The sequence below is a fragment of the Lutra lutra genome, chromosome X (assembly GCF_902655055.1).
Source record: "Lutra lutra chromosome X, mLutLut1.2, whole genome shotgun sequence".
NCBI classification, from domain to species: Eukaryota; Metazoa; Chordata; class Mammalia; order Carnivora; family Mustelidae; genus Lutra; species Lutra lutra.
In genome coordinates this window covers 44,010,944-44,035,904 of record NC_062296.1, presented here as the reverse complement: position 1 = coordinate 44,035,904, position 24,961 = coordinate 44,010,944, and the positions used below count along the sequence as shown (strand labels likewise).

The 24,961-nt window shown below is 40.0% G+C and overlaps 1 protein-coding gene across 8 annotated transcripts in view; it reads right to left on the bottom strand.

The window, feature by feature from the left end:
- Positions 1–24,523, bottom strand: part of SYTL4 (synaptotagmin like 4) — a 71,915-nt gene extending 47,392 nt beyond the window's left edge. For 7 of the 8 annotated variants that reach the window (XM_047715873.1, XM_047715874.1, XM_047715878.1 and 4 more), the window contains exon 1: positions 24,393–24,523. The gene's annotated coding sequence lies outside the window, so the exon portion shown is untranslated. Of the gene's footprint in view, positions 1–18,112; positions 18,192–24,392 lie in introns of all 8 variants that reach the window. The other variant, XM_047715872.1, reaches the window with a different exon arrangement.
- Positions 24,524–24,961: the final 438 nt, after the last annotated feature.

Sequence of the window (24,961 nt, the reverse complement as noted above, 5' to 3'; positions counted from 1 at the left end):
AGGTATCCAAATTGGCAATGAAGAAGTCAAACTCTCTCTCTTCGTAGATGACATGATTATATGGAAAACCCAAAAGACTCCACCCCCAAACTACTAGAACTCATACAGCAATTCAGTAACATGGCAGGATACAAAGTCAATGTACAGAAATCAGTGGCTTTCTTATATACTAACAATGAAAATACAGAAAGGGAAATTAGAGAATCGATTCCATTTACTATAGCACCAAGAACCATAAGATACCTGGGAATAAACCTAACCAAAGAGGTAAAGGATCTGTACTCGAGGAACTACAGAACACTCATGAAAGAAAGTGAAGAAGACACAAAAAGATGGAAGACCAATCCATGCTCTTGGATCAGAAGAATAAACATTGTTAAAATGTCTATACTGCCTAGAGCAATCTATACTTTTAATGCCATTCCGATCAAAATTCCACCGGTGTTTTTCAAAGAGCTGGAGCAAATAATCCAAAAATTTGTATGGAATCAGAAAAGACCCCGAATCGCTAAGGAAATGTTGAAAAACAAAAATAAAACTGGGGCATCACGTTACCTGATTTAAAGCTTTACTACAAAGCTGTGATCACCAAGACAGCATGGTATTGGCATAAAAACAGACACATAGACCAGTGGAACAGAGTAGAGAGCCCAGATATGGACCCTCAACTCTATGGTCAAATAATCTTCGACAAAACAGGAAAAAATACAGTGGAAAATAGATAAGTCTCTTCAATAATGGTGCTGGGAAAATTGGACAGCTATATGTAGAAGAATGAAACTCGACCATTCTCTTACACCGTACACAAAGATAAACTCAAAATGGATGAAAGACCTCAACGTGAGACAGGAATCCATCAGAATCCTAGAGGAGAATATAGGCAGTAACCTCTTCGATATCAGCCACAGCAACTTCTTTCAAGATATATCTCCAAAGGCAAAGGAAACAAAAGCAAAAATGAACTTTTGGGACTTCATCACAATCAAAAGCTTCTGCACAGCAAAGGAAACAGTCAAGAAAACAAAGAGGCAACCCACGGAATGGGAGAAGATATTTGCAAATGACAGTACAGACAAAAGGTTGATATCCAGGATCTATAAAGAACTCCTCAAACACAACACACACAAAACAGATAATCATATAAAAAATGGGCAGAAGATATGAACAGACACTTCTCCAATGAAGACATACAAATGGCTAGCAGACCCATGAAAAATGTTCATCATCACTAGCCACCAGGGAGATTCAAATTAAAACCACATTGAGATACCACCTTACACCAGTTAGAATGGCCAAAATTAGCAAGACAGGAAACAACATGTGTTGGAGGGGATGTGGAGAAAGGGGAACCCTCTTCCACTGTCAGTGGGAATGCAAGTTGGTGCAGCCAATTTGGAGAACAGTGTGGAGATTCCTCAAGAAATTAAAAATAGAACTTCCCTATGACCCAACAATTGCACAACTGGGTATTTACCCCAAAGATACAGATGTAGTGAAAAGAAGGGCCACCTGTACCCCCAATGTTTATAGCAGCAATGGCCACGGTCGCAAAACTGTGGAAAGAACCAAGATGCCCTTCAATGGATGAATGGATAAGGAAGATGTGGTCCATATACACTATGGAGTATTATGCCTCCATCAAAAAGGATGAATACCCAACTTTTGTAGCAACATGGACAGGACTGGAAGAGATTATGCTGAGTGAAATAAGTCAAGCAGAGAGAGTCAATTATCATATGGTTTCACTGATTTGTGGAGCATAACAAATAACATGGAGGACATGGGGAGATGGAGAGGAGAAGGGAGTTGAGGGAAATTGGAAGGGGAGGTGAACCATGAGAGACTATGGACTCTGAAAAACATCCTGAGGGTCTTGAAGGGGAGGGGGATGGGAGGTTGGGGGAACAAGGTGGTAGGTATTAGGGAGGGCACGTATTGCATGGAGCACAGGGTGTGGTGCAAAAACAATGAATACTGTTAAGCTGAAAAGAAATTTAAAATAAAGAGTCTGGGTGGGGTTTTTTTTTGTCTTTTTTCTTTATTCATTTGTTTTGTTTCTTAAATTCTACATACAAGTGAAATTGTATGGTATTTGTCTTTTTCTGACTAACTTATTGCCCTTAGCATTATACCCCCTAGGTCTACCCATATCACTGCAAATGGCAGGATCTCATTCTTTTTTATGTATGGCTGAGTAATATTCCATTACCTATCTACACACACACACACACACACACCTCCATTTATCTATTGAGGGACACTTGATTGCTTTGTATCTTAGCTATTTTAAATAATGCTGTAATAAACATAGGAGTGCATTTATCTTTTTCTATTAGTGTTTTCATCTTCTTTGGGTAAATAACCCAAAATTCATAATTCAAAAGTAGTGAAATTACTGGCTCATACAGTAATTCTATTTTTAACTTCTTGAAGAAATGCTATACTGTTTTTCATGGAGGCTGCACCAATTTGCATTCTCAATAGCACACAAGGGTTCCTTTTTTTCCACATCCCCACCAACACTTGCTATTTTTTTTATTTTTTATTTTTGTTTTTTTGTGTGTTTTTTTCCAAAGATTTTATTTATTTGAGAGAGTGAGAGAGAGCACAAGTGGGGGGTGGGCAGGAGAAAGGGGAAAGCAAGCTCCCTCTTGAACAGGGAGTCCAATGCAGGGCTCAATCCCAGGACCCCAAGATCATGACCTGAGCCAAAGGCAGATGCTTAACCAACTGAGCCACAGGCATCCCTGTCTTTTTTATTTTAGCCAGCCTGACAGGTGTAAGGTGATATCTCATTGTGGTTTTGATTTGCACTTCCATGATGATTAGTGATACTGAGCATCTTTTCATGTTTCTGTTGACCACTTGTACATCTTCTTTAGAAAAATATTCAGTTCCCTTGCCCATCAGATTATTTGGGGATTTTTTTGTGTGTTACATTACATAAGTTCTTCATATATTTTGGATATTACCCTTTATCAGATATATCAGTTGCAGTATCTTCTCCCATTCAGTAGGCTGCCTTTTTGATGGTTTCCTTCATTGTGCAAAATGATTTCCTTTATAAATAATAAACAATACACAGTAAATTCGAAATTATTTTTATTATTATTTAATTTTGTTGCCTAAAACCTGTGTTTTATCTTCTGACACTTCCATGAAGAATTTCAGTGAGTTTTGAACCACTTGTTGAAAATGTGGGAAGACAGTAGTAGAATTACTGGATGATAAAGGAATTCTATATTTAATTATTAAAAAGATTTTCCTTATTTACTTGAGAGACACAGAGAGAGAGAGAGTATGCACACAAGGAAGGGGAGGGTTGGAGGCAGAGGGAGAAGCAGACTCCCTGCTGAGCAGGGAGCCCAATGCAAGCTTGATCCCAGGACCCTGAGATCATGAACGAGCTGAAGGCAGACATTTAACTGATTGAGCCACACAGGCACCCCTATTTTTAAATTTTTTTAGGAAATTCCATAGTGTTTCCCACAGTGGCTGCACTGAAAAACGTATAAAATTGTTGAATCATTATATTGCACACCTGAAACTAATATAATAATGTATGTTAATTATACTTGAATTAAAAAATGTGAAAAGACAGCATGCATGCTCAGAGCTGAGAAGATGAAACAGCAACAAAATGTTTGCATAATTGTTTCCAGAACTATGAGTATCATTATTTAGTAAGTACATTCAACAATAGGCTTCTTTTATTGTTAGATTTATATGTTCTGTTTCTTTTTTCAGCTCTGACAGTCACTTGAATCAAGTATAAGAATAAATAGGACTTAGAATCAGGCTTTCGAATAGCTGTATCATAAACCAATGTTTTGTTTAAACAAAGCACATTTAATGTCAGTGTTCTCATCAAAATGAGAGCAAAGGAAAAAATGAGAGCAAATGTTATTACACCATTAATAAATACCAAAATTAATTTTTTAATTTATTCGTTTCAGAAAAAGAGAGAGAATGAGAGAGAGCACAAGGTGGGGGAGGGTCAGAAGGAGAAGCAGACTCCCCGCTGAGCAGCGAGCCTGATGCAGGACTTGATCCCAGGACTCCAGGATCATGATCTGAGCCAAAGGCAGTTGCTTAACCAACTGAGCCACCGAGGTGCCCTGATAAATACTAAAATTAATTTTAAAGTATTCATTTCATCTATTGTACCTTTATTTCTGTTTTTATAGAAATGAATGTCTTATATAATATTAGTACAGTTAATATGCCATTTATAAGATACATATATTAGGGGTGATCGAAATTTTTAGTGGTATGGGAGAATGATCAAAAAAGTTGGGCAAGTTTTGCTTAAAGGAGGATGAAGGGAAACCATTTTTACAAACTGCCATATGTTATTGTGATTCTGCTTGCATATATTTATGATGTACGTTAATTAGGAAAGAATAAATCACTCTGATGATTGTAATGCAGTTGCCCTGAGGCAAATAGGGCAGCAAATAAGGATTTGTGCTGCCATGAATGAAGTGTATTCCAAAGTGAACTCTATTAACTAATTGTAACCAAGGCAATTACAGTATCTGAAGCAGACCAATCTTAAGCATTCTCAGAATGAATACTTTATTATATGTGGGTTTCCAAAACACGAATGAGGTAGAGCCCTTAAAAGCTGGCAAAATCCAACTCCCTTTGGAAAAAAAATACTATTTGAAAATCTAAAGGTAAAAGAGTGAATTTTAGAGCACAGAAGTGAGACCAAAATAGATTATGTGGTCTGCACACTTTATTTAAAAAAAAAGATTCCATAAAAAGAAAGCTTCCAGAGATGCAGGGTTTCCCCAAATCTCCTTATTTGGATCCAGCCACCTATGCACAAAGGCACCAACAGATAACATTTTTTTGGTTGGTAACAGCTGAGTGAACATACAACACTGCTTACAGTTAATAAAATGTTTAAATTGGGTAGTGTTAGACATTTTATCAACTGTCCCTTTCAATTTTAGGGTAGATATCCCTCTAAGAAAATAACTCTAAATATTTTATTAAAATAGACCTGTTTTAGGGGCGCCTGGGTGGCTCAGTGGGTTAGGGCCTCTGCCTTCGGCTCGGGTCATGATCTCAGGGTCCTGGAATCGAGCCCCGAGTCGGGCTCTCTGTTCGGCGGGGAGCCTGCTTCCCTCCTCCCCCTCTGCCTGCCTCTCTGCCTGCCTCTCTGCCTACTTGTGATCTCTCTCTCTCTGTCAAATAAAAAAATATTTTTAAAAAATAAAATAAAATAAAATATACCTGTTTTAGACACTTAATATGGTAATTTTTCCAACTTTTCTTTAGACCCCCTAGTCCCATCCCCCCTCAAGCCCCTTCTGGTTCCTGGATTAAATAACATAAATGTATGTGGCCCAAAGATTCTTCTGTGAGACCTCCCTCTACTGTCCTGGTAGTTAACTTTGAATGTTCGTGTGGTTTTAGTTCTTCAAAATCCCACTTCATTCCCTGACCTGAAGCTCTGTATTCCACACTATTTACAGAATACTTCCTAGTTAGGAGGGCCAACTACATGCTAAGGGCAATGTTAACTGGCTAAGGATAAAATCATGTACAGCCCCTGCCCAAAAGCAGTTCACAGCCTATTGAAAGAGATACTTAAATAATCATAAAATAACATGGTGATCCACGAAATATATTCACAAGGTATAATGAGAACACCAACGTGGAACACCTACTCCAGCTTCGGGGAAGGGAACTAGAAAGAGATACCAGCCGTAGCACGTGAACTGGTTGTAAATAATGTGGACCAGTTGGTGAAGCCAAGTAGAGCACACGGCATTTACAAAAGCACGGAAGCATAAAGCAACATGGTATGAGCAAGCAATACAGCAGGACTGGAAAGTACATTATCAGGGGGGTGTGGAAGAGACAAGGTGTGAGAATCATATCATGCAAAGGGAAGAGTTTGATATACTATGCTCAGAAACATGGATAATTAGCCTCTGACAAAGGGAACCATTGAAGAGTTTTAGGTAAGGCAAAGACTTGCTAGAACATTCTGATAGTTATGCAGAATATAGATTTGAGAAGGCTGTGATAAAAATCCAGGGGGCAGATGATGAGAGCCCAAAATAGAAGGCAGTGGTAGTAGAGATGGAAAGGGGCATACAGAAGACATTACACTCAGGTAAAACCCGCAGAACCTGTGAATGTTCTGTAAAACAGAACATTCTCTTCTACTAGAACTGGAGGTTCTAATGTGCTAGATTTCTAATTAAGAGAAGTATTGCTTAGAATAGTGCCTATAAGCACTGGATCTAGGACCAAGCTGCCTGGCTTTCAAACAGAGCTTCACTACTTTTTTAGCTGTGTGACCTTGAGTAAGTTATTTGACCTCCCTGAGTCTCAGTTTCCCCATTTGTAAAAGCAGTGATTAAAAATAGGAGCTCCTGCCTAAGGCTGTGACAATTCCAGTGTATATCACGAGTAAAAGGCATAGTAAAAGGCACATAAAAGTGCCCAGTCTGGAATAAGCAGCCAATTTGGCAGCTGTTTAATTTTAATTATTATTAACCATATGCTTTGAAAAAGATATGAGCATATAGCTGTTTTGACATCTCACTGTGATATTTGAGAAATCTAATCAGTAATCTTTTCCAGATGGAAAGTCACCATACCTCTCTGCATAGAGATAGGCTGACAAGCATCAATGTTAAGTAAATGTTAGTAATTGGATATGACCAGTTGAAAAACTATTTATTAATACATTGTTCCAGATGGGATTTAATATGACTTAAAAAGATACATAAAACATAACAAAATAGTACAATTTAAAAAATAGGATCAGGGTGCCTGGGTGGCTCAGTTGGTTAAAGCCTCTACCTTCAGCTCAGGTCATGATCTCAGGGTCCTGGGATCGAGCCCCACATCAGGCTCTCTGCTTGGCAGGGAGCCTGCTTCCTCCTCTCTCTCTGCCTGCCTCTCTACCTACTTGTGATCTCTGTAAGTCAAATAAATAAATAAAATCTTAAAAAAAATAAAATAAAAAATAGGATCAAAAGAAGAAAAACAAGAGCAGTAATAAAGTAGAGGAGTCAGAATCAAGGCCCCAAACCCAAAGGGCAATTGAGGCTTCCTAACAGTCAAGTAGCGTCTAGGCCCCTGCAATCTCAGACAATGTGCCGAGCCATGCCTGCAGTGGGGTCCATTCTCAAGTGTTATGTTAGCCAAGTTGTTAGTTTTTTTCCCCTAACAATGAGAAATTTGTAACTAGCTCTCAAGTTTACAAGATTCTGATTTAGCATTTACACTAAGATTCTTTTGCCCCTTACAATCCTTCTCAAAACAGGTTCTATAAAAGTGGAGTTTGTATACACTGAGGCATTAGCAGTTTCAGATAGCTTAAAGATACCCACCAACTGATGAAGATGAAAAAAGAGGAGGAGAAGCAGCTTATACTTTATAATGTTTACTATGTACCTAGCACTTTTCTAAGCACTTCCTATAGATGCAGTCATTTAGTCCTCATGATCATGTTGTGAGGCAGATACTATATTATCACGTTTTACAAACAGGGAAAGGGAGGCACGTGTCCAGCAAGTAACTTGCTCAAGGTCATACATCTTATAAGAGACAATCTGGTCTTTAAACCCAGGCAGTATGGTTCCAGGGTCTGACCTCTTAACCACTATACTATACAGTCTCTTCTTTTTCTGATAATATTGCTTATAATTTGGAAAAGGGACACCTTACACTCAGTAACTGGAGTTTGTTTTGTTTTTGTTTTTTTTTTTTTTTAAATCCTCAGCTAGTAACAGATGAACGTTTGAGAGGCCCTCAGTCTGGCTTACTTTCTCAGTCCCCTGATCTTGCCTCATCCAGGATATCCCTTCTAAAGGACAGTAGGAGCATATGGGGGAAGTAACTAAAATATAATCTCTTTTGTTAGTTCTTAGAATCACAGTTGGGGACAATTTCCTCCAGATTGAAACCACATGGTTACCTTTCAATGCCACCAAATTCTGCTCATAAATGGTCTGAAGAAATTCCCACTTAAAATAATACATACTTCTCTAAATAAAGTAAGCCCCAGAGGGATGTTTGGTGTCTTAATATATATATTTCTCCTGCAGGGTGGTTTTTTTTTTTTGGATACATGGAAATGTGGTCTTAATTTTCATGATTTCACACTTTATTTCCTTCTCCTCAGCCACTCCAGACGTCTTAAACCTACTACCAATCCTGGAAGGCAGATCTCCATAAACATGGTACATAGAAGTAAGTACACATAAAAGATCATAAAAATGAGACCATGTGTCCAAATACCACCCTTGGCAACAAGAGAAATGCATATATATGTCAAATCCCATTTGGCTTTCCAGCTCGCAAGACCTACACTTAAAGCTACCTGTCACATAAGCCAGGAAGGCTCGCAAGAGCCCCATGAGGTTGATGGAGGGGGGACCGATGCCCAGTTTATCCTCTTCTCTGCCCAACTGTTTTTCCTTAACAGCCCAGAGGCTTAAACAGATTAAAAATTCCCCACTAAAAAAATATAATGTTTTAAAATCCAGATCATTTATATGCACAAAATATTTTTTTAAGTCTGGTAAGAGCTGACACATTGTCATTTTTCAATAAGTCCCATGACTGTGTACAACATCATTATCTTTCCTTAGTCAATGAGCTTTTATAAACCATCACCCTTGTAGGGAAGACCCTCTTCTACCAGAGTCACAGATGGTGGGGATTTCTAAACTGAACTCTAGCTAATCATCTAATTCTTTCTTGCAAGCCATGTCACTTAAAAATCACCCACACAGTCCCCTTAGATGAGAAATCATGATGGTTCATGACTAATCCAGCCCATGTTCACACATAACTGTGATTTCATGCATTTGGTTTCTTTTTTAATTTTAGGGATGCTGTGATCTAGCTACGGCCACAGAAACCTTAAAACACAATCAAATAACCTGTGGTTGAACTTAAATTTAACTGTATATGTAGTGGATAATTTTAAGGTTTATTTAAGGCCTATAAGACATAAATGCTAATTTCTTTCAGTTCAAATAAAATATTAACATATCCATAAGTATATATACACAAAAGAGGAGGCATAAATTGGAAAATATAAAATAAAGGTAAAAATATGAATACCCTCTTTCCCTCCTAAACTGCTTAACCATAATTACTTAACACATTACATTAAATCCCTAGAACCAGATTGGTACATGCAATATTGACATCTGGTCTACAGCTAGAAGCAATGTAGATATTAAAAAAATCCTAAAGCATAAAAAAATTAAAACAGCTAAAATGTTCAAATTATGTATGTATATCTTTGTTTTATCTTCATTTCTGGCATAGCATATGAAATTACCTTAAAAAGTTTTAAGAGGGGGTATAAATTTTCATAATTCAGTTACTATAACATACAATAAGGGAGGCACTCAAAAGGTCTATCTGAACTTTCCTCACCCTACATATGTAAATATTTCACTTTATCATTCATTATTAGTTCTAAATATAACTACACAAACAGTAATCAGCATATCAATAAGGACGCCCCTTTATAAAAATGAACAATCTTCCGCACTAGACAGCAAGCTGTATGAGAGAAGGGACTTTGTTTTGTTAATCTCTATACCTTCAGTGCCCAGGGCATTGTCTGGCACATAATATGCATACAATAAATATTTGTTGATTAAATGAGCTGGCAACAAAAATACCAAATATATTCAGACACACCTAAGAGCTTATCATCCAGGACTTCACTTTTGATATCATTAATTCAAATACCCTTCTGCTTCTGCTCTGTCAGCTCCCATTGTTTTCGCTTCCTCTCCTAGGCAGTTTGAATTCTATTGTTTCAACTTCACTCTGCCAATATCCTCAATGACCCATTTTCATTGCAAATATCTGATAAAAACATAACCCTACAAGAGCCCAACTGTTGTGCTTTATGCCTGCACTGGAGCTACTGAAGTCTACTGGAAAAAAAATCACAGTCTGGTAGGTTATTATCAATATGATTCTTGGTCACCAAGCTGACCTCAACACTGCCTGACACCCCAACTATGCTTTCCTGTTCACTACAATAACTATTTTAAACCTTCCTTAAGAACTGCAAATCTCCAACCCAACCCTTGCCCCACTTCAACCCCTGATCTAAAGATGACCTTTCTTCCTACATCACAGAAAAATATAAATCCCCTCAGACAAGTTCCTGCCACCAAATCTATAAATCTATTTTCATCTATATTCACTTTTTGTTCTTCCCACCTAGTAATGTACTTCCTCTTGTTTAAGGGTAATCCCTCCACTTCATTCTGGATCCTCTTCTATCCAGCATAAAAACTTCATCCTGTAAGGACTGTGCTCCATCAATTATCCCTTCCTTCCCATCAGCTTTTAAATGTCTAAGTCTCTCCTAAATTTAAAAAAAACATCCCTTGGGACACCTGGATGGCTCAGTTGGTTAAGCATCTGCCTTCAGCTCAAGTCATGATCCCAGGGTCCTGGGATTGAGCCCCACATGGGGCTCTCTGCTCAGCATGGAGCCTGCTTCTCCCTCTCCCTGCTGTTCCCCCTGCTTGTGTGTTCATTCTGGCTCTCTCTCTCTCTCTGACAAATAAATAAATAAAATCTTTAGAAAAAAAAAAAAGAAACATTCCTAGATCTCAACCTTTTCCCTACTACCACTCTCACTGTTATTTAGAGCCAAGTTTCTCTAAGGAATTCTCCAAATTCAGTGCCTCCACCTCCTCATATCCCAAATCAATTCTCAACCTACCAAAGTCTAGCATTCCAGGCCACTCACCCCTTGAAATTGCTCTAAGGTCACCAGGAACCTCCTAAATCCAGGGGACAGTAGCCAGTCTTTATCTTCCTAGACCTCTCTGGATCTTTAACACCACTTACCACTTTTCAGTGGAGCCATTCCATTTTGAAAAACTTATCCTACTGATATTCAAGTACACATACAAATACGTATCATAAGGGTGCTTGGTGTTTGAATAAACAAAAAAGTTATACAACAATATAAACATATACCAATAAGAAACTGATTATGTTAACTATGGTACATATATAATGGAATACTATGCCACTGGTTTTATTCCTTTTTTTTTTCATTGTAGTTAGTTAACATACAGTGAAATATTGGTTTCTGGGTAGAATGCAGTGATTCATCACTACACACAACACCCAGTGCTCATCACAAGTGCTCTCTTTAACACTCATCACCCACCTAGCCCATCCCCAACCCACACCCCTCCATCAGCCCTCAGTTTGTTTTCTATCTTAAGAGTCTCTTAAAATCTTTTTTAAAAGTCCCAATAATTCATTTTTTTGTTTTTGTTTCCCTTGCCTCCAGAGACTGTGTCTAGTTAGAAGTTGCCATGGCTAAGGTCAAAGAGGTTGCTGCACATCTTCTCTAGGATTTTGATGGTTTCCTATCTCACATTTAGGTCTTTCATCCACTTTGAATTTATTTTTGTGTATGGTATAAGAAAGTGGTCCAGTTTCAATCTTCTGCTCATTTCTGTCCAGCTTTCCTAACACCATTCTTTGAAGAGACTTTCCTTTTTCCATTGGATATTCTTTCCTGCTTTGTCAAAGATTAGTTATCCATTTCTGGACCCACAACTGTATGGATATTCTGTTCCATTGATCTATGTGTCTGTTTTTGTGCCAGTATCATAACGTCTTGAAGACTACAGCTTTGTATTATAGGTAGAAATCAGGAATTATGATGCCTCCAGTTCTGTCTTTCTTATTCAGAATTGCTTTGGCTATTCAGGGTCTTCTGTGGTCCTATGCAAATTTTAGGATTGTTTGTTCTAACTCTATGAAAAATGCTGTTGGTATTTTGATAGGGATTGCAGTAAATGTATGATTGCTTTGGGAATCACAGACATTTTAACAATGTTTGCTCTTCCAATCCATGAGCATGGAATGCTCTTCCATTTCTTTGTGTCCTCTTCAATTTCTTTCATAAAGTGTTCTACAATTTTCAGAGCCCAGATATTTCACCTTTTTAGTTAGGTTTATTCTTAGATATCATGGGTTTTGGTGCAATTGCAAATGGGACCAATTCCTTGATTTCTTTTTCTCCTGCTTCATTATTGGTATATGGAAATACAACAATTTCTGCTCATTGATTTTATATTCTGCAACTTTGCTGAATTTATGTATTACTTCTAGCAAATATTTGGTAGTCTTTCAGGGTTTCTACATAGAATACCATGTTGTCTCCAAATAGTGAAAGTTTGATTTCTCCCTGCCAATCTGGATGCCCTTTATTTCTTTTTGTTCTGAGGCTAAGACTTCCAGTACGACATTAAATAGTAATGGTGAGAGTAGACATCCTTGTCTTCTTCCTACAGAAGGGTAAAGGCTCTCAGTTTTTCCCCATTGAGAATACTAGCTGTGGGTCTTTCATATATGGCCTTTATGATATTGAGGTATGTTCCACTTAGCCCTACTTTGTTGAGGGTTTTTATTGAGAAAGGATGCTGCATTTTGTCAAATGCTTCTTCTCCATCTATTGACAGGATCATATGGTTCTTATCTGTTCTTTTATTAATGTGGTGTATCATATTGATTGATTTGCAAATATTGAGCCACCCCTGCAGCCCAGGAATAAATCCCATCTGATCATGGTAAATAATTATTTTAATGTACAGTTGAATTCAATTTGCTAGTATATTAATGAAAATTTTTGCACCCATGTTCATCAGAGATATTGGCCTGTAATTCTCCTTTTTAGTGGGGTCTTTGTCTAGTATTAGAATCAAGATAATGCTGGCTTCACAGAATGAGGTTGGAAGTTTTCCTTCCATTTCTATCTTTTTTGGAACAGTTTGAGAAGAATAGGTATTAACTCTTCTTTAAATGGCTGGTATAATTCCCCTTGGAATCCATCTGGCCCAGGACTTTTGTGTGTTGGGAGACTTTTTATTACTGATTCAATTTCTTTGCTGGTTACAGGTCTCTTCAATTTTTTTATTTCTTCCTTTTTCAGCTTTGGTAGTCTGTTGGTTTCTAGGAATTTGTCCATTTCTTCCAGGTGGACCAGTTTGTTGGCATATAATTTTTCATAGTTTTCTCTTATAATTGCATTTCTCTGCTATTGGCTGTGATCTCCCCTTTCATTCATGGTTTTATTTATTTGGATCTTTTCTCTTTTGTTTTTGATAAGTCTCATAGTGGTTTATCAATTTTATTAATTATTTCAAAGAACCAGCTCTTAGTTTGTTAATTCATTCTACTAGGGTTTTTTGGCTTGTTTGTTTCTATATAGTTTAATTCTGTTCTAATCTTTATTATTTCCCTTCTGCTGGCTTTAGGCTTTATTCGCTCTTCATTTTCTAGCTCTTTTAGGTTTAAGGTTGGGTTGTGTATTTGAACCTTTTCTTGTTTCTTGAAGTAGGCCTGTATTGGTATGTACTTCCCTATTTATTTATTTATTTATTTATTTATTTATATTTTTTTAATAAACATATAATGTATTATTAGCCCCAGGGGTACAGGTACCCTCCCCAATGTCCATAACCCCACCACCCTCTCCCTACCCCCCGCCCCTGGCAACCATCAGTTTGCTTTGTGAGATTAAGAGTCTCTCATGGTTTGTCTCCGTCCCTTCCTACCCCCCAAACTCCCCATGTTGCATCTCCACTTTCTCATATCAGGGAAATCACATGATAGTTGTCTTTCTCCAACTGACTTATTTCACTAAGCATAATACCCTCTAGTTCCACCCAGGTCATCGCAAATGGCAAGATTTCATTTCTTTTGATGGCTGCATAGTATTCCATTGAATATATATACCACATCTTCTTCATCCATTCATCTGTTGATGGACTTCTAGGTTCTTTCCATAGTTTGGCTCTTGTGGACATTGCTGCTATAAACATTTGGGTGCACGTGCCCCTTTGGATCACTATGTTTGTATCTTTAGGGTAAATACCCAGTGGTATGTACTTCCCTCTTAAGACTGCCTTTGCTGTATCCCAAAGTTCTGGACTATCATGTTTTCATTTTCATTTGCTTCCATTTTTTTAATTTATTCTTTAATTTCCTGGTTAATGGATTCATTCTTTAGTAGGATGTTCTTTAACTTCCACGTATTTGAGGTCTTCCCAAGGTTTTTCTTGTTGTTGACTTCAAGTTTCATAGCACTATGGTCTGAAAATATGCATGCTATGATCTCGATCTTTTTGTACTTGTTGAGGGCTGATTTGTGACCCAGAATGTGATCTATTCTGGAGAATGTTCCACAAACACTCAAAAAAAAATGTGTATTCTACTGCTTTAGGATGAAATGTCCTAAATACAACGGTTAAGTCCATTTGGCCCACTGTGTCATTCAAAGCCATTGTTTCGTTGTTGATTTTCTGCTTAGATGATCTACCCATTGTTGTAAGTGAGGTGTTAAAGCCCCCTACTATTACTGTATTATGATCAATGAGTTTCTTTCTTATTAGTTGATTTATATATTTGGGTGCTCCCAAGTTGGGGGCACAATTATTTGCAATTGTTAGATCTTCTTGATAGATAACCCCCTTAATTATAATATAATGCCCTTCTTCATCTCTTTTTACAGTCTTTGTTCTGAAATCTAGTTTGTCTGATATAAGTATGGCTACTCTGGCTTTCTTTTGACATCCATTAGAATTACAGATGGTTCTCCATCCCCTCACTTCCAATCTGCAGGTGTTTTTAGGTCTAAAATGAGTCTCTTGGAAGCAGCATACAGATGGATCTTGCTTTTTGTCCATTTTGATACCCTATGTCATTTGATTGGAGAATTTTGCCCACTTACATTCAGAGTGATTACTGAAAGATATAAATTTAGTGCCATTGTGTTACCTGTAAAGTTGGTCTCTCTGATGATGTTCTCTGGTCCTTTCTAGTCTTTGCTGCTTTTGGTGTTTTTTTTTTTTTTTCCCTCCACTCAAAGAGTCTCCCTTAAAATTTCTTTTAGGGATGGTTTAGTGGTCACGAACTTCTTTAGTTTTTGTTTGTCTGGGAAACTCTATCTCTCCTTCTATTCTGAATGACAGCCTTGGTGGGTAAGAATTCTTGGCTACCTATTTTTCCCATTCAGCACGTTGAATATTTTCTGCACTTCTTTCTGATCTGCTAAGTTTCTGTGGACAGATCTGCTGTGAGCTTGATCTATCTTTCCTTGTAGGTTAAGGATTTTTTTTCCCTTGCTGCTTTTAGGATTCCTTCCTTGTCTGTGTATTTTGTGAATTTGACTATGATATGCCTTGGCAATGGCTGGTTTTTGTTGAATTTAAGGGGAGTTCTCTCTGCTTCTTGGATTATGAGATCTGTGTCCTTCCCCAGATTAGGGAAGTTTTCAGCTATAATTTTTTGTGAATAAACATTCTGGCCCCTTTTCTTTCTCTTCATCTTCTGGAACTCCTATGATACAAATGTTATTACATTTTAATAAGTTGCTGAGTTCTCTAAGTCTACTTTCGTGATCCATTACCTTTCTTTCCCTCTTTTTTAAATAAATATTTTATTTATTTATTTGAGAAAGAGAGATAGTGAGAGAGAGCATGAGCAGGGGGGAGAGGGAGAAGCAAACTCCCCACTGAGAAGGGAGCCCAAAATAGGGCTCCATCTCATGACCCCAAGATCATGACCTGAACTTTAGGCAGATGCTTAACCGACTGAGCCACCCAGGCACCCCCTTTCCTCCTTTCCAGATTCATTATTTTTCATAATTTTATCTTTTCTATCACCGACTCGCTCCTCTACTTGGTCTGTCCTCATTTTTATGGCCTCCACTTTGGATTGCATCTTAGGTATAGCATTTTTAATTTTGGCCTGACTAGATTTTAGTTCTTTTATTTCTACAGCAAGGGATTCTCTAGTGTCTTCTATGCTTTTTTCAAGGCCAGCTAGTATCCTTATAATCAGTGTTTAAAATTCTAATTCAGACATCTTACTTATATTGGTATTAATTAAATCACTGGCTGAGTTCTGCTTCCCAGTCTTTCTTTTGGGGTGAATTTCTCTGTTTCCTCAATTTTCCAGAAAAGAGAAGAAGAAGAAGGAGGAGGAGGAGGAGGAAAAATAAGGAATAGGAAAAAAAAACAAAAAGACTATATCCTGGGTGTGTTTTGCCTGCTTGTTAAAAAAAAATCTAGATCCCAAAATAAATTAAGTAAACAAAAAATAAAATTAATTTAAAAATTTTTAAAGGAAAATAATAATAAAATAAATGGAAAGAATAATAAAATAAAGAATAAAAGGAAAAAGGAAACTAGATTCTGTTTTCCCTTAGAGCTAAAGCTTTGCAGCAGTCTATCATCGGTAAACTTGGTGCAAGCAAGTTGTTCCTGCTGGTCTTCTGGGGAAGGGCTTGTTGTACTGATTCTCAGGTGGAACTGCACTAGGGGAAATGCACCTCCGGGGTGCAGCAGTGGTGAGACTTGGTGTAAGCAGCTCCAGCCTCCACTAGGTGGCACTGTTTTGCTCCCTGAGGGCTTCAGCGCTGATTGGTGGGATGAATATCGCTGAGCCCAGCTCTCTAGGCCTAGAGCTGAAAGTTCATGCCCTCTATCTTTAGTGAGCCATCACAGAAGAGCAATCAATCACTCTTGTGTCCCCGATTTCCATTAGAACCCTGAGTTCACCCTGCCTGTGTCTTAACTTTTTTTCATCACAGGCCTGCGACTGAGTTTGAAAATTCCAAATTTTAGGGACTCCTATGGCATGGACGCACACTGTTCCTCTGGGGGAGGGTTTCACCACGTTTTTGCCATTTGCCAGCCTATTACAGGAAAGCAGTTACAGGACTGCGTAGCAATTCACAGTTTACGGCAAAACAGAGGAGAAAGCCAGCACCATGGTTCAGCGCCCAGCCGGAGTCCCTGCTCCCAGGCCTGGGAACAATGCAGCAGTTAAGCACTACCCATTCTTCTTGCAACCCAGGGGATGCTCAGACCACAGTGTCACACCTGGAATTCCACCCCAGTTTGTCACCTGAGCACCTTTAAGTCAGGCCCATCCCCCACTGTAGCATACTTCTAAAAGCTCAGATTTTGTGCTCTTCTGCTTATAATACTTCGCAGTAGCCTCCATAAGCAGGCTCCCAATCCCATCACTGTATTCACAGCTGTCTCTCCCCCAATTCAATTCTCTGCATCTCCTACTTTCCATAAGGCGGTTGCTTTTCTACATGTAGACCTGCAGTTTTTGTTCTCTCAGGCCTCTGATTTCTTGGGTGTTCAGAATGATCTGATAATTATCTAGCTGTGTTTGAGGGATGAGACAGGGTTAGGGTCTGCCATCTTACCTTCTCCTTCCACACACACATTTGAAAACACCTATGACACTGTTAAAAAGAGATAGTTCTACTTTTACTGACATTGAAGGCTTGACAAAAATATTAAGTAAAAATCCATTGCAATACATAAACATTATTATTCCATTTGTATTTGTTAACATACAAGTACAGATAGAATTAATGGATGGTAATGGATGGATGAGAGGAAGGAAATATTTTATACAGGAAATATTTTATACAGGCTGGAAATATCTAGAAAGATATACAAATTTAATATTGTTACCTCTGGGGAATAGAATTTGGAACGAGAACAGAAGACATATGTATTATTTTTGCTGGGTCAAGTAATAAAAATGTAGTCAAATCCCTATTCACACCAAAGTTTCTAAAGTAGATAAGAAAGAAATTCAAAGAAGATCAAAAGGAAATGGACAGAGACTGGGTAAAATACATTTTAGAGTTTCCAGAGCTAAGGGAGGAGAGAGAGAAGGGTGGTTAATGGGTTCAGATACAGAAAAGAAATCTACTAAAAACACAGAGACTTAAGTAGCTAACAGAAAATGAGCATGAACAGATAATTCTTGAAGAAAGAAGATCAAATGGCCAATAGCTGTAAAAAAGAAAAAAGTTTCACTCTTACTGGTAATGAAAGTGTTTTCATGGATGCCTATCAATTCAGCAAAATTTTTAAAAGACAGCATTCAATTTTAAAAAGGAAAGATTTTACTTTGTTGGTAAATGTAAATTGGTAAAACCTGTTAGAGACAGCAATGTGACAATGTGATTTCCAAAAAATTAGGCATTGAACTTATCACAATTGTGATGAAATCACTACTTATGTGATACATTAACACATACCTCTTCTGCTGAAGTAAGTTCCATGAAGAAAAGGCCATGGTCTTCTTCTCCACTATATCTCAAGTACTTCCCCTAGAAACTGGTACATTATAGGCCCTCAGTAAATCAACCCACGTTTTCTGGTAAGTTGTAAACCATAGTTTAAGGACACTTATATTAAAGCTATCCTGATGCCTGAATTAACAGAGCTACAAACAACAAACAGTACAAGATGCCACAAGAATTTTCCATCTCTTAAGAATTACTCAAGTTCAAAGTAGAATTAGTCACAGATACAGGTTCCACAGGGTTCCACCATTTAAACTATTCCACCAGCACTGTCCAATCTCCTGCCCTCTTATATTTCTGTCATGGCTACCAAGAAAAATCCCTGAACTAGATCATCTACACTCTGCTTCTACATCTGGACTGATGAGTGCTGCTGGAGAGAATGGATACAGGATTCTGTGACTTGCGGTGGAGACAAATTCAAGTTATCCAAGCCTTTCTTGGCTCGCTGTGATGTGGCAATCTGGATGACAGGCCTCTAAAAAGCTCCTCTTTTTATCCCTCTCAAATGCGATCCCAGTTCCTCAGTCCTTACATCAGGTGGGACCTTCCTCACAATCTTGTCCTTCCATCCACAGTTCCTTCCTTCTCCACAGCAACATCAGTTCTGCCCCTTTCCCTCCCGTCTCAGTGGAAGAGTTACCTCCCTTACTCTAAGACCAGTCTTTTTACCTCTTTCACTCTGGAGCCCGCACCCTTCTACTTCCTCAGCAACTATGTACCATCAAGTTCTATGCCATCTCCATATAAATGGGCTCATGTCCTATATTTAAAACTAAACAAAATTAACAAGATGGTCTTGTTCCTTGTACCCAACTGTCTACAGGAAATGCCCTTTCCTTCCCATTGTAGCCAAGCCTCCTCAAAGTGTATATATCATGTTCCTTATCAGGCCTTCTCCATGCTCACTCCCCAATCCTCTACAATCTGCCTTCTCTCCTGCTGCACTGATGTCGTCATTGACCTCCTAATTGCCAAATCTAATGAACATGTTTTTCAAAATGTTTTATAGTGTGTTTTATCTGATTACAAGAGGGGTACACAGCATGAACAAAGTTATGACATATGACAAGAGCAAAAAACTTGCACTATGTAACAGGCAATGAATAAATATCCCTAATAAACACAGTGTTCTTACAAACAAATTAAATATATAACCCAAAAGAAAAATGTGCAAAGGGTCTTATGGAACAAGTCTCAGGAAAAACGCAAAGAGCCAACACACATGAAAAAATACTCAGCCTTACTAGTAATAAAAGGACTGCAAGTTAAACTAGTTAGACACTATTTTTCACCTATCAGACGGGCAAAAATTAGAAAGACTGTCCACCCTCAGTAAGGGCATGCAGAAAAGCACTCTCTGTGGTGAGAGTGTAAACCTTCCTGAAGGTCACTCTGGTGAAGCCTGTTCACATTTTTTAATGTAAATATCCTTTGACCCAATAATTCTACTACAAAGCTATCCTACAGAAATATTTGTATGGGTGCATCTATATCTATATCCATTGTGGGCTCTCTGCAAAGATATTTATTGCAGCCTTGTGTTGCTTGGACTAGGGTAACAGGAAGAGGAGATGGAGATGTGCAACAGAATATATGACACAGTTGGAAGATCAGGTCAATAGGACTTGCCGATGAATTGGATGTGGGGAGGTGAGAGAAGGGGAGGAATCAAGAGTAACCCTAGGTTCTCAGCTTGAACAACTGAATGGATGACGGTGCCATTTTCCTGAGATAGAGAAGGCTGAGGGAAAGGGCTGGGAATCTGAGAAGAATTGGGAATCCTGTTTTGGCCATGTCACATTTGATTATCTATTGGACATACATCCAAGTAGAGCTATCAAATAGGCCATTGGATGTATGAGGCTGCAGCTTAGAAGAAAGGCTTGGGTCAGACACATAAATGTGGGAGTGATGAGTGTATAGATAGATGGTATTTATTTATTTATTTATTTATTTATTTAAATTTAAAGCCATGGGACTGGAAGAGTGCTTCTGGGATTTTGGATGGAAAAAAGTACATGGACTGACCCCTAGGTCACTCCAATGTTCAGAGGTTGAGGAGATAAATTTAGTAGAAGAGGAGGCTGAGCAGAAGTTTTTTTAATACAAACTTGAGTTTTAAAGAAGTTAACATACATCAAATGACAGAAAATCCCACATATACCACCATTTTAAGGGCCAACTCCTTCCAAGCTTGTCTTTTAAGGAATTCTAGGGTTTTTTCCTTTCTTTTTTTTTTTTAAAGATTTCATTTATTTATTTGACAGACAGAGATCACAAGTAGGCAGAGAAGCAGGCAGAGAGAGGCGGGCGGGGGTGGGGGTGGGGGAGCAGGTTCCCCGCTGAGCAGAGAGCCCCATGCCGGGCTTGATCCCAGAACCCTGGGATCATGACCTGAGCCGAAGGCAGAGGCTTTAACCCACTGAACCACCCAGGCACCCCTTTTTCCTTTCTTTTTTCCCTCCCTTTCTTTTTAAGATTTTATTTATTTAGTTGAGAGACAGCACAAGTGGGGTGAGGGGCAGAGGATGAAGCAGACTCCCCACTGGGCAGGGAGACCAATGCAGCTGGATCCTGGGACTCCGGGATCATGACCTGAGCAAAAGGCAGACAGTTAACCAACTAAGCCACCCAGATGCCACGCTCCCTTTTTTTTTCTTTCTATTTCAAACCACATTTAAACACAATTATACCTTTTTTCTTTTTTGTTCCATAGTGGTTTCCTCACACTGCAGAATTCGCCTAGTATAAAACTAAACTAGTCAAGTACTAGACACACAGCACTCAACAGTGGCTTTTCCACAAAGCTTATAATACAGTAACCATCTCATGCCTAAAAATCTAAGGGAAACGTGAGGCCAAAAGCCAAATTTGTGCCACCTTAAATTCTTTTTGGCTGTTCATTTCCCCAGTACACAGTAACTTTCTCTAGCTTACTGAGCCTGCCAAATGCCTGATAAGCCTGAAGACGTCTGACAATCCACATCCTCTCCTCTCAGCGCAAATCCCCCTTCCTACGAACAAGAAGCCCCGCCTCTTTCCATTTTCACTTTAGAAGTTTCCATTCAGAGACTCATGCCTTAAAAAGAGAGAAAGAGAGAGGAAATACTTCCAACTAGGTCAAAGTTGTCATCAGGAACGCAGTCTCAAAGCAAAACTCAGCAGAAGGAAAGCTGTGTGGGAACTGAGCCTGTGGTAGGGTGACAGACTAGGGATACTTCCTTTTAGGTCCAGGAGAGCACAGAAGAGTTCCAATTCCTAGAACAGTAATGGCACTCATTGATTCATTTCACAAATATTAGTTAAGCACCTATGATGTGCCAGGCTCTGTTATGGGTGCTGGGCTCTGTTACCACTAAATAGAACATAAATCCCTGCCCACATGGAACATATATTATGGAAGGGTATGGAAGGGACAGGCAAGAAGAAAGAAAAATTAAGAAAAAAAACACACACACACACACACACAGTATGTTACATTAGAGTAATAAGGTAGGGAAGTGGCATATAGAATGTTCAGGGATGGGGTTGCAAGTTTAAATACTGTGGTTAGGGAGAGGCCTCGCTGAAGTGACATTTAAGTACAAACTCCTAGCTGTCGGATCTCAAGTGTCTCAGGAAGCTGTTTGGTGGACTTCATTTCTACCACCACCAGCCCTCGGGCCTTTAAAGGCCTGGTATCTCCAGCCTAGCACGAATATTTATTAATCTCTTGTACTTAAGAGAAAGGGAACTCTAAGATCCTGACCTTGCCCTTAAAAGAGGTTACAACCTTCCAGGTGGAGAAACAACTAAGAGAGATGTTCAGGGTGTTCCTGAGGTGTAAACAAAGTGCTTTAGGACAGTATAACTGGTAATTTGGCTCCAGGGAAGGAATTGTGTGTTCAGTAAGGTTGTACCAAAGGAGAGGACCTGAGAGCTAATTCTTGAGAGGTGAATAGGAATGAACAGCAGGAGAGTGGGTCTGGGAGGTAAGCTAGCTTTTCAGTAAAAAGAAACATTTGGATCAAAGGCCTACAGATGGGATAGGGTAAGAACATTTTCTCTCTGGTGCTGTGGCTGCAGAAGGTACTCCATCCACCCCAGGATAAAACAAGCACACACTCACCCTCAGGCTCTCTGGGCTGGTTGTTGGGAAATCCTTATCACTTACCACACCCTCATCTCTTCCCTAGCCCCCAGGAAAGGAAGAAGTTGAGTCAGACACACATCCCTAGAATCCAGGGTTACCCTCTAACTTCAGGACAGTTACTACCGAGCTAAAAGCCCCAGAGGCTTCATTCAGCCAGGTACACTCAGGGCTGTGTGCTTATAGTAGTAATGTGCCAACTGGCCCCCTGTTAGAAGTGAAGTGGTGAAAAGGGTAAGACATCAGTGAGGTCAGTGGTCCCAAGTCTCTACAGCACATCTGAAATCAAGTCAAGGACCAAAACTCACGTTTCAGCTTAGAAGGGAAATTTTTAACCACTTAGTCCTCCCCTATGAGCTATTTATTTAGTATTCCTAAAATCTAAGACAGCAGAAGTGGTGGGACAAGGGATGGGAACACAAGCTCTGCCCAGTTAGGCCCCTCATCAGTTGGGTGATTTGGGGCAAGGCGCTTAACCTCTGAGCTTCTTTCCATCACAATATGGTTATAACTGTAGTGTGTACCACAGAGTTATCATGAGGATTATATGAGTTGACTACGTGAAGAACTTAGCATTGTGCATGGCTCAACAGATCCTAACCACCATTATTAGTAGCCTTAAGAGAGAGAGCTCAGAGAGCATCAACCAGAATGCCACATATACTCACTGACCAATTATCCCAGAATAGGCCTCCAAGCTCCATTTCACTGTTCTGACCTAAAATTGTGGCACCAGAAATGTTCAATCCCTGCCAGGAGAAGTCTCACAAGCTAAGTTGGTGATCCTTTTCTACTTGGATTTCCAGCAGATGCTAAAACAAAAAAAACAAAAACAAAAACAAAAAAAAACGAAAAACAAACAAACACAAAACCAAAACCTACAACTACAAAAAAAAAAAAAAAAAACCTTCATTGGTGGGGCCTCAACTCTGTTGCGTTAAACATCTTTCTCTCCACAGCCAGTGAAGTAAACACATTAGGTTATTAACACTTTAATATCAATGGGTTTATGAGGAGTCAGGGTGGGGAGCATAAAGAACAGAAAAGAAGCCAGTTAAAAATAGGAGGTCCAGGATGCAGTGCAGACTCAAATGCACAAGGTCTAGGGTCAACCCTGCCAAAAACAATATTCCGGAATGCTAGCTCCTCCGGTCCTGAAGAAGCAGGGTACTTACTGGGGGAAGAAAATCTCAGTTAATGAAAAACAGATCACCTATTCATTCACTAGAATTATAACCAAATGTTTTCAGCGCCAGAAAAAAAAAATCACATTCAACTTTGGGGGTCTAGAGGAACATGTTTTCTGGCCCCTTACAAACCATCACTGGGGATTAGAGCATTCTGTGCCCCGTCTGAGGGCTCTGGAGACCCTCTTCCAGGAGCAAACCTCTGACGCCTGCTTGAAGGGTGTTAAGAGAAAGCAGTTCAACTCCAGAGCATACCCCTGGGTCCCCAGCCCAGGCTCAGTGGGAGTCCACTGAGGCAGGATTCACAGCCAACCGGCCTCCAGCCTTTACCTCAGGCGGACCTTCGAGGCCAGAGAAGCTGACCCCGCAAGGTCCGAGGTCCGGAAGCAGTGCGAGGCTGAGAGCTGGCGCGACGGCCAAGCGCTGAGAAAGGAACCACCGCAAAGGTGACTCGACGTCTTTGAGGGTGCAGTTCCCGCTAGGAGCTCGACCCCACCCGCCCCCAGGGCCAGCTCCGGAGGGGCTCCAGTTGGGGCTGGCGGGAAAAGCCCACCCACTTTGTTTGAGGCGAGACCCTGAGGAGGCACAGCCCAGAGGGGTGCAGCCCCCATTAGCGACTGGTGGGCCAGGAAAGGGGCCAGAAGAAGCCCGAAGGAACGCAAACTGGCCGGGAGGGACGGCCCCAAGCAGACTGGAGTCAAAGCGTCGGGGGTGCGGTCCGGAGAGCAGACAAGGGAGAAGGGACGGGCGGTCAGCTACTGAGAAGGAAAGACTGGGAGAGCGGATAGAGGGGTAGAGAAGGGCGCGGGTCCCTGAGATAGGGGTGGGGGGCGCTTAGGCAGAGAAAAGGGGCTAGGGGCCCGAGGGAGCCCGGGACTGAGGGCGAAGGGGCGGCCGCTGGCCGGGGACATACCTGTCACCTGCAACAGGTGCCGCGAGAGGGTGAGACGTCCCAGTGCCGGATTCAAGGGAGGGTCTCTGGCTCGGAGAAGTCAGCAATCCTGCTCGGGCGGCCGGCCCTACTCACCCTCCCGGGAGGCGGAAAAAGCTGCAACTTTCCCTGGAGCGGGGAGGAGCTGGACTCTTAAAGGGGCCGCACAGCTCTCTGGGCCCCTTAGTAGGGGGCCGCGCCACCGAAAGGGTGGTCTGAGAGCCAAAGACTTAAGTCACTGGAGGGATGCCCTCCGGGTTAGGAAAGGGAGCCTAAGGGCTGACGATAGGGGTCCAAGACTGGACATGGCCCCCTTTTCACTTCCATCTGTGGTCACTCAGATGATAAATCTCCTGCCTCTTCCGCTTAGCTGAGCCAAAAGTTGTCAAACTGTCATGTACTTATAAGATGAAGACTCTAGACCATATGATTTGGGAAGATAAAATATGATGCCATTCTGATCCTTTAACTTACAGGCAAATAAAGTGTCTAAAATAGAAACGTTTGGGGGCAAAGGACATAGATTTAATTCACACACACGCACACACGTT